General features: G+C 43.0%; 1 protein-coding gene across 3 annotated transcripts in view; it reads left to right on the top strand.

Annotated features, from left to right (window-relative positions):
- Nucleotides 1–309: 309 nt before the first annotated feature.
- Nucleotides 310–11,057, top strand: part of CTTNBP2NL (CTTNBP2 N-terminal like) — a 65,416-nt gene continuing 54,668 nt past the window's right edge. Inside the window, exon 1 of one of the 3 annotated variants that reach the window (XM_003810692.5) lies at nt 310–1,058. The gene's annotated coding sequence lies outside the window, so the exon portion shown is untranslated. The other 2 variants (XM_063606399.1, XM_008963030.4) reach the window with 2 other exon arrangements.

Here is an 11,057-nt window from a genome sequence, read left to right as displayed (position 1 = left end):
AATATTTATTATATTGTATTTAAAATAATGTGGTTATTGTAAATGTAACCAGCTGAATCAATCTGTGAGCTGACAGCCATTCTGTGGAAAAGGAATTCAGAAACTTTGACCTTAGGTAGGGATACAACTAGTTATACATCCACTCCCCTCTCTGAGTTATTTGGTCCTGCCTAAGACTTGCTGCCACCAAGATCTGCATTCCTGTGTTCACAAGGCAGACATTCCTTGCATCCTCTGTACTCTCCATTGTTTCAACTTCACTGCAAACACCATTCCCCACAATATAATGAGGCCAAGGACAGAAAACAGTCGCCTCAGCTGGCAAGCATAGGGTGGAAAAACCTGCCACACAAATTTGCAATTATTTGACTTCCGCCTGGAAGGCAGGTCGGCTGGGTTTATGTCCCCCAAAGTTAGTATCCTCTTCTGTACAAAATGTGGTTGAGAGAAGGATGATCTCCAGGTGTTTCATCTTTGCACCCTTGCTTCCAGCACCACGCCCACAGGCGCTTCCAGAAAAAAGAAAAAAAAGGGAGCAAGGAAGCCAGGTTTTTCAACAACGAATTCATTCTAATGCAGACACCAAAGCCCACTTCATTTATTAACATTCTGGATAAAATCCCAATCGATTAGGCCACCAGAGCCCTCCATTCCTAAACTCCCCGTACAGTCAGGTAAAAGCACGAAGCACTAGTCACGGTCCTGCCCAGAAACCACGCAGAGGTGGAAAGTTGCAGACCCCGAGCCGGGAGGGGCGCGAGCCCACCCTGAAGCCCAGGACCCAGGAGGGCGCTTCCTCCCGGAAGTGACGCGAGCTCAATCCCGGCCTTGCTCTTCCCAAACAAAAGGGATCTTGGGGCCCCGGGAGGAGCCTGAATGACTTTGGAGAAGCCCCGCCTCCAGCCGGCGCGGATTGGGGCCGAGGCTGGAGAAGCAAGGAGGCGATTGGCGCTGGTGAATGCCAATGCCCCCGCCGGGCGGCTGAGGGGGCGGAGCCTCAGCCGCTGTGGATGGGGAGTGGAGGCGGAGGGGAGCGGAGCCCGGAGCGTCGTGGAAAGGTAGGAGCAACTATCCCTGGGGCTTGGTGATGGCTGGGAGGCCGGGTTCTCAAGAGCAAAGCAAGGATAGGGGCACCGGTAGCCTCCCGCCGCCGTCTCAACGGCCTCTGGGCCCATCCCCTGAGGGGGCGGGGCCGTCTCCTCCACCTCCCGGTATTCCCCGAGGAGGCGGCTCCTCATCCTTCGAGGGTCCTCACAGCTACTTTTTGTCCCTCGTCGATTCCCAGCTCCTCAGAAGGGGCTTCCCTCTGACACCCCTCATTCAAAGGCGCCTCCCACCCCGCACCTCAGCCTTGGCGGAGAGGACTCACAGGTACCGATTCTCTAGGCTGCCGCCCCCAACCCCATTTTGTACCCCCGGAAGGCCAGACATCCCTCCCTACACCTGTCCCTGCTCGCCAGGGTGGGACTGGAGCTGCTTTCCTCCGTAAGATAAAATTGGTGTTTCCCAAAAAGGAGGGATGGGGCGAAGCAAAAATCAAAGACCGACCTAGACAGCCAGCTTTACGGAGGAAGCGGCTTCTCCCACTTAAGTTCTTCCCATCCCCCATTCTCTGATGCTCAGTCTTCCTCCCGCAGCCCCTCGCATCCTCTGGCCTCTTGTGAGGAGTCGAGAGCTCTCCTGTTTTGGGACTTCTTTGGACTGTGAAAGAGGGAGAACTAGGACCTCCTCTCCTTCACCCTTTGTACCTTCCTTCTACTTTCTGTTCCTTCTGGGAGAACCCAGCCTCTAAGGGTTTCTTAGGTTTGAATTGCGTTTCATTTTTCCTTTTCCACCCTATTTCCTCCCTGAGAACTTGATGAAAAGCCATCTTATATTTCACAGTGAGGTGGGTGTGTTGGATATCTGCAGAGTTGGCTTTGTGTGGGCAGGAATGCAGTATTTGTTGCTTGACAGTCAATGAATAACACCATGTTTTCAAATGAAACAGTATACATAAGTAAATAAGTAGCAGTGGATTAGGAATGAGTATATCCCAGTCTAGGGTGGGCTGGTCCATTGCTCAGGGAGACTGCAGTTAACCTTGAAGGTATACTGCAGGTTGAAACAAAAGACAGGAAGTGTTTGAAGAAAATTCAGGGTCAGTCATCTAGGTTTATGATTAATCTAGTCCTGTGTCCTTTGGTAACTCTCTAACCCCTTTTTTATAGTGTCCTCCCCGCCCCCAGGAAACATTCATGTATATTTTGATTGGTTTTACGATCATCTATCAAAATTTAGAGGATGAAAAGTAAGAACAATTTTTAAATCTCAGAGATAAGAGTAAATAAAGGCAAGGTATTCTAGCTATTCATGTTTACCAAAAAGTGCCTCTCTAGTGTGCTCCTAAAGGTTTTGTCAAGTGGCCTTCATTTCAGCAGGTGCAAAGTATTGATTTTGACCTCATGTTAATGTCGTTGAATCCCCAGTAATTATCTATTGCTAGCGCTTTTATATATTAAAATTTACCATATTTTTAGCATAGTTTCTTTTGCTTCCAATCTCAAGTCTACCTCCCCGCTGTCAGCTATAGCCAAAGCTGATGGCAATAAAATGCAAGGAGTTGGAATCACAGAGGGTGATTGTAATGACTGTTGTCTTTTACCTTCTTGATTAGACTTTCTGAAGGTAGACTTCCTAAAGATAATTACTTTTGAATAGTTAGGTTTGAAGTTTTCAGAGCCACTCGGTGTTCACAGGTCTTCTCAGTGATTGTTTCCAAATCTCCAGTAAGAAAGTACAAAGAAGAAACTGGAGGGTGTCTCTAGCAAACGCAATGTGTGCTGCAATAGAAGGGTAAGACGTGAGCTCCCAGCAATAACAGCAGAAAAAACTAAAAGCAGAACAGAAAATCCCAAAAAGATAAGTTGTATTATATCAACAGAGAACAGAAAATAAACTAAGGTAAGAGACTAAGCAAACCAAAGTTGTGATTGCCGAGGTTTAATAGGAAAAAGCAAATAATATTCTTTTATTATTTAGCACAGTAAGCAAGATCTGTTTGTTACACTTTTGGGTCTTGAAAATCTTTCCTTTAACCTTTTCAACACCTGTTTGGTCATGCTAGATGAAGAAAAGCATAGTATGCAGAGGATAGATGTCTGATCTCTCTCCTTGAATTATAAATTCTTTGAGGGCAGATAGTTTTTTGTTTTTCATCTTTGTATCTTTCACAGTTCCTAGTATATAGTATGACTTAATGAGTGTTTGTTTAACTTAGTTTGAAGCTGTCACCTTAGGGTAGACTGAAAGGCAATGTACTGATTAGATTTGGCACAATTTGTTAGTATAAACGGCCTACTTGTCTCATTTAACTTGATTTTCCCCATCTTCTGTCTTATGAAATTCCAGTGTCTTAAGTGACTAAAATTTTGAATTTCTTATAAAGAAATATCTGTGAGGCAGGGTGTGGTGGCTCATCCCTGTAATCCTTGCTACTTGGGAGGCTGAGGCAGGAGGCTTGCTTGAGCCCAGGTGTTTGAGGTTACAGTGAGCTATGATCATGCCACTGCACTCTCCAGCCTGGGCAGCAGAAAGAGACCCTGTCTCTTAACAAAAAAAAAAAAAAAAAAAAAAAAAAAAGTTAAAAAAATATATATAATCTGCTAGTTAGAAAATACTATTTTACTGTCATGAAATTTGAACCAGACTTAAGAACGTAATGAGTGCTAATCATTTTAGGATTTTATTGTTCTAAATATCTGACCTGATAGGAATGAAGTGAATTTAGGAGAGATCACTAGGGACTGATTGCTGATTTTTGTTCAAGAATAGTTTCTGAGGCCAGGCTTGGTGGCTCACATCTGTAAACCCAGCACTTTGGGAAGCTGAGGCGAGTGGATCACGAGGTCAAGAGTTCGAGACCAGCCTGGCCAACATGATAAAACCCCGTCTTTATCAAAAATGTAAAAAATTAGCTGGATGTGGTGGCATGCACCTGTAATCCTAGCTACTCAGGAGGCTGAGGCAGCAGAATTGCTTGAACCCGGGAGGCAGAGTTTGCAGTGAGCTGAGATTGCACCACTGCGCCCCGGCCTGGGAAACAAAGCGAGACTCTGTCTCAAAAAAAAAAAAAAAAAAAAAATAGTTTCTGAGTGTTTGGTTTTGACAAGTTATTGATCTACTTTGGGACTTTTAAAATGGATTTTTAGTTGATTTTGTGTTTTTAAAGTAACACTAAAAATAGGAACGGAGCACAGAACAGCCTTGGGTCCCTAAGTGTAATTATACAGGCTGATTATTGATTGTGGTGGGCATAATACAATCAGTCTTCTCTGGATTTGTATCTTGGCAGAATCACATTTGCAGTGCTACCAGTTGATTTGCAGCGTAGGATTTGAATTCTTGGTTTTTCTGAGTGGAGCAGAATGGTGTTTCTTGGGGGTTTCCATCTAACTGGTGTTTGACGTCATGAAGCAGGAAGCAGAGATATGCTTCTAGAGGAAATTTGTTCAGTCTATGCTGGTTGGCCCCAGGAGTGGCTTATTAGCATGTTTTCTAAAGGCCATTTTAAAATTTCTGAATATTTGGCCGAGCATGGTGGCTCACACCTGTAATCCCAGCACGTTGGGACATTGAGGCAGGCAGATCACCTGAGATCAGGAGTTTGAGACCAGCCTGGCCAACATGGTGAAACCCCTTCTCTACTAAAAATACAAAAACTAGCCAGGCATGGTGGTGGTCACCTGTAATCCCAGCTACTCGGGAGGCTGAGGCAGGAGAATGGCTTAAACCCGGGAGGCGGAGGTTGCAGTGAGCCGAGATCACGCCATTGCACTCCAGCCTGGGCAAGAAGAGAGAAACTTCATCTCAAAAAATAAAAAATTAACAAAATTAAAATTTCTGAATATTTGCTGCTAATAACTAAAATTTAAATCTTCCAAAGTTCAATTTAAAGCCTTTTAGTGAGAAAATGGCTTATTTATCATGAGCCTGGAGAATGTAATTATTTACAACACAGACTTTAAAGGCAAACCTAGGTTCAAATCCCAACTGTGCTACTGTTCACTGTGTGATCCAGGGCAAGAGAAAAATTTTCTGTCTTCACCGTAGCTCAGTCTGTTTCCTCAGCTGTGAGATAGAAATAACTTGGAGAGGTTTCTTTAAGGATTACACGAATAGGCCAGGTGCGGAGGCTCACACCTGTAATCACAGCACTTTTGGAGGCCGAAGCGGGTGGATCGCTTGAGGCCAGGAGCTCGAGACCAGCCTGGCCAACATGGCAAAACTCTGTCTCTACTAAAAATACAAAAATTGCCAGGTGCAGTGGCTCACCTGTAATCCCAGCACTTTGGGAGGCCAAGGCAGGCGGATCACCTAAGGTCAGGAGTTTGAGACCAGCCTGACCAACATGGAGAAACCCCATCTCTACTAAAAATACAAAATTAACAGGGTGTGGTGGCACATGCCTGTAATCCCAGCTACTCCAGAGGCTGAGGCAGGAGAATGGCTTTAACCCGGGAGACGGAGGTTGCAGTGAGCCAAGATCGTGCCATTGCACTCCAGCCTGGGCAACAAGAGCGAAACTCTGTCTCAAAGAAAAAAAAAAATACAAAAATTAACCAGGCATGGTGGCACGTGCCTGTAGTCCCAGCTACTCAGGAAGCTGAGGCATGAGAATTTGCTTGAACCCAGGAGGTGGAGGTTGTAGTGAGCTAAGATTGTGTCACTGCACTCCAGCCTGGGTGACACAGCAAGACTCTGTCACCAAAAAAAAAAAAAAGGATTACATGAATATACACACATACATGTGCACATATCACAAAGCAAGGTACCCAGGATATAAGAAGCACTTAGTAATTGACAGTTATTATTATTAGCACTTGGCATGTGAGTTAAAGAATTTAATATTAAACATTATTTTACCCCTTCAGCATTTTAGCAAAGGTGAAGACTTAGTGTTGGATTTTAGTTATTGATTGGTTTTGTTTTAAATTTTTCAACATATGACTAAGTCCTGAATAGAGGGAAACAAAGCTTGTTTGCATATGTCATGATCTCAAGCATCTGAGCCAAAGATTTTTAGGAGAGTGTGTATCTGTCTTGGAGTGTGTGTATTTAATAATTTTGTCATGCAGATTATCTTTCTTGAGTTTTTTGGTCCAAGGAAAAAAGAAAGGCAAGGGATTCAGCTAGCCGATGTCTTCTTTCTGAATTGTCAGTTGCTCCACTCTAAGCTCTACTGTCTTTAAGTAGCATCATCCTGAATGTCATATAAATGGTTTTGTAGATACTGTGATTACCGTGCAGAGTTATACCTTCTGTGAAATTTAAGGGACTTTTAATGGTAATTTTGATTAAAAGTGGTTTTTACCTTACTTTTGAAGACAGCCTCCCCCACTGTCCCCAAAGTAAGGAGCGATGATAGGAACAACCAAAACTGGAGTGAGAAGAAAACATGGATAGGGGAGTTGAGTAGAGGTGGGGGAACATGAAGGGCGGGAGTTTGTGGGTTGAAGAAAACAAGACTACAAAGAGGCATTGAACTAGATAATGCAATACGCTGTAATATGGCTCATCTTTGCCAGTTATTTCCAAACTCTACATTTCAGGTACAGAGCCAGAACTTCCAATCTAAATGTGTCATTTGCTGTTTAATGAATCCTTTCTGACTTCTGGAGCCACAAAGAATATAGTTCTCAATTGTTACTGAATTTAAAGAATGCAACCCTTAATTGTTACTGAGTTTAATAGAAACAAGAAAGGAAAATAGGAAAGCACAGGATGATGGGGTGGGTCTACAGACAAAGACTCCTGACCATGAGCTTCGGGAGCATCTGCGTAGATTCTTTGTGCAAAACTGCTGGGAAAGGCTAGGCTGAAGCTGAAGTGTGCTCTGGGTCTACCCACCGTAGAAAGGTGAGAGCCAGGCCAGGCATGGTGACTCACGCCTGTAATCCCAGCACTTTGGGAGGCTGAGGCAGGTGGATCACCTGAGGCTGGGAGTTCAAGACCAGCCTGACCAACATGGAGAAACCCCATCTCTACTAAAAATACAAAATTAGCCAGGCATGTTAGCACATGCCTGTAATCCCAGCTACTCGGGAGGCCAAGACAGGAGAATCGTTTGAACCCAGAAGGCGGAGATTGTGGTGAGCCAAGATCGCGCCATTGCACTCCAGGCTGGGCAACAACAGTGAAACTCCATCTCAAAAAAAAGAAAAGTGAGAGCCAGGGAAGGAGAACAGAAAGTAGAAGCAGGGATAAATTGTTTTAACACGAGATAAGAATTGTAAGTTATAATGGAGAGAAGGATGAAGGATAACTGACAGGTAAGTTATAGGAAAAAGAAAGAAGCACAAACTGGGTTTTTTGTTGGAGAATGGGGGCTCCAGGGAGGCCCTCATTACTTGGTTTCTGCTAAATAGTCCTTTCTGTTACAGCAGGTGCTACAGAAGTAACAACAGAACCAATCTAGTTCTTAACTGACTTAATGTTTGAGGGTATAACAATGATCTGGTCTAGCCCTATATATCAGTTTCATCTTGTTGCCTCTTGTCCTTAAATTGAGGGCACAGAATAAATTTCCTTAAAAGGCTCTATCCCCAAAGACTTCTTCACTTCTAAACCCTTAGCCATCACCACACTAACAGACTCTTAACACGTTCCTCTTGGGGGTCAAATAACTTCTCATTCAGCCTGTCTCGTATCACAGTCATCATTTCCCCAGTAAACCCAGTTCCATTTCTAACATCCCTGTTTTTGCTAATGGTATCATCATTCTAGTCACCCAGTCTCAAAACCTCAGCTGATCTGGGATTATTTCCCCTCTTACCTCCCTAAATGAAAATCCGTCATTTACTGTAAGTAAATTCTTAAATAACTAAGTAAATTCTTTTTAATGTCTCTTTTGTCAGTCTCTTCCATTCTTATTGCTACCATCCTAGTTCATACATTTTTGCCTCATACCTATGCTGTTAAATTTTTTTCCCGGCTACTCTTTCTGTTTCCATTTTCTCTTCAGTCAAGTCAGCCCTGTACTGTAAGCATTAACTTTCCTAAAACTATGCTTTTGTTATGATTTTCACCAGGTTAAAAATGTTGAGTGGCTTCCCATTTTCTAAAAGGTAAAGTCCAGTTGTGTTGGCTGAGATTGAAAGTGCTGTACATTTCTTTCCAACCAGCATTTTTTCAGTATCTGTTTGAACCAGAGACTGCTAGTGCTAAGTGTGATCAAGTTGAATAGACAGAGTAGTTGTTCAGATGAGTTCAGAGTCTTGTGAGACAGAAGACAGATATGGAAACAGATGAACTGATGTAATAGAATGTGATAACTGCTCTTGAATTACGAATGTAGATACATATCCATTATGCATTTAATTTAATGTAAAAAAATAGCTGTGATATTTTCAGGAAACCCATTTCTCAGTCATCACAAGTTAAAGTTGTGACTTGATTAAAACCTGTTAAAATTCAGTGGAAGCAAAGGTATGCGTTTACCTGTATGCTAAAGGCACAAAAAACTAATCTAAGCAGAAGGCTGGCCTTTTCTTTTTCCAAGTATTGTGCAGATACAATTGGCTTGAACATGTCTCTAAACTGACTTTCCCAGGAACTGGCCAGGCCATCTCTTTCTTTTTGGTGCAGATCAACCTGCCAGAAGTCAGAAGTAAACTTGTTTTGGTTTGTAAATTAGACACGTGAATGATAGACAATGATGACCCATTGGAAAAGGAAAACTTCATTATCCTTGCAGATGAAACCAAAAAGTATGCTCTTTAAGGATGAGAAATGAGAAGCTGACCAGTCACTAACTCATTTAAACCATGCAGCCTCCTGTTACAGTATGTATTGTTATGTCCATTTTATAGCTAAAGAACTGAAGTTCAAAGGTTAAATGGATCAAAGAGCAAGTGGCAGAGCCAGGATGCAAACTCAGCTCTGTCAGATTCCAAAATCCATGTGCTTTCCACTATAACACACTGTCTCCCAGCAGAATTACTGTCCCTGAAGAACCATAGAACAACAATTGCCAGGCTTGTTGTTGGAAATATTCAACTGATACTCAATTGTTAAACTTTTTTTAAGTCAGTTATCTGTCTTAGAAGACAAAACAACATCACGAGTTTTATTTCTGCTAGAGGATTATTTGAAGTTTTTTTTGCAGTTCAGATAAAGTCAGGTTATGGACATCGCTAAAACACAGATTCCTTAACTGTTTGATGGTTAATCCTTCATACCATACTCTGGAGTTTCTCCCCAGTGTGGAATCTTAGTGGAATCAATGACGTCATCATCCTACATTAGCATTTGAAGGGTTTGCATTCCAGGCTGCCTCTAGAATTGTGGCCCATGAATCATCTTACTGAAAATAATCAATCTACATGTTATTGTTCCCTTGTGGTATTTTACAAGTTATGGTGGCATTATTTCAGAAAAGCAAAAATTTAGGGGACTGATGGACAGATAGACAATAGAGACGGCCAGATACATATTTGATTGAAATCATGTTACAATTTCATTTAAATGAAATAAAGCCATCTAACAAATTATATAGAAATGATTCAGCCGGGTGCAGTGGCTCACGCCTGTAATTCCAGCACTTTGGGAGGCCGAGGTGGGCGGGTCACCTGAGGTCAGGAGTGCCAGACCAGCTTGACCAAAATGGAGGAACCCCGTCTCTACTAAAAATACAAAATTAGCCAGGCATGGTGGTACAAGCCTGTAATCCCAGCTACTTGGGAGTCTGAGGCAGGAGAATCTCTTGAACCAGGAGGCGGAGGTTGCGGTGAGCCGAGGTTGCGCCATTGCACTCCAGGCTGGGCAACAAGAGCAAAACTCCATCTCAAAAAAAACAAACAAAAAAAATGTAATGATTCAGTTTCCTGGTAATAATATTCTGATGTTAAAAGACATATCTTTTTTAAAATGTTCAATGATAAAAAATTTATTAATATAAAAGTTGTTATTCGTTTTCATTAACATCCATTCCAGTAGCTTAACTAATGTAGTTCTAGTTTGGCCTTGTCTCAGATGAGAATACCTGAGATGGTGTAAACAGATATCCAGGTAGACAGACCTTTTGTTCTTGTTTTGAGACAGAGTCTTGCTCTGTCTCCCAGGCTGTAGTGCAGTGGTGCAATCTCAGCTCACTGCAACCTCCACCTCCTGGGTTCAAGCGATTCTTTTTCCTCAGCCACCTGAGAAGCTGGGATCACAGGTGTGTGCCACCACGCCCGGCTAATTTTTGTATTTTTAGTAGAGATGGGGTTTCACCATGTTGGCCAGGCTGGTCTTGAACTCTTTATCTCAGGTGATCTGCCTGCCTCGGCATTCCAAAGTGCTGGGATTACATGCGTGAGCCGCTGCACCCAGCCCAGACCTGTTTTTAATAGCTTTGCACTAATGTTCTCATTTGAGGGAAGAGATATCTGAATGTTTGTTTATGGACATAAGGCTACTTTCTTCTTTTCTTCAATATACATGTAAATCTTGCTGACATCATATATGAGAGACAGAGAAAGAGACAGATGTGTACACACACACACTTACACATTCACACATTCACACTCACAGAGAGATATAGCAGAGTTGCATGAGTCTTAGAACTAAACAAAACAAAAACCTGATACCTATTATGTTGTCCCAGAAAGCGAATTAAACTGGATCTTAAAAAGACATGTATGCGGCCGGGCGCAGTGGCTCACGCCTGTAATCCCAGCACTTTGGGAGGCCGAGGCAGGTGGATCACGAGGTCAGGGGTTCGAGACCAGCCTGACCAACATGGTGAAACCCTGTCTCTACTAAAAATAGAAAAATTAGCTGGGCCTGGTGGTGGGCACCTGTAATCCCAGCTACTCAGGAGGCTGAGGCAGGAGAATTGCTTGAACCTGGGAGGCGGAGGTTGCAGTGAGCCGAGATCGCGCCATTGCACTCCAGCCTGGGTGACAAAGCGAGACTCCGTCTCAAAAAAAAAAAAAAAATGTGTGCTAGACCTAGTTCTATTTAACTGTATTCACATTAACAACTCTGGCCTCAGTACTCATCTGTAGAATGAGAGTGCTGAATTAGATTATTGC

This window comes from Pan paniscus, chromosome 1 (genome assembly GCF_029289425.2).
Source record: "Pan paniscus chromosome 1, NHGRI_mPanPan1-v2.0_pri, whole genome shotgun sequence".
NCBI classification, from domain to species: Eukaryota; Metazoa; Chordata; class Mammalia; order Primates; family Hominidae; genus Pan; species Pan paniscus.
This window is presented reverse-complemented; position numbering and strand designations above follow the sequence as displayed.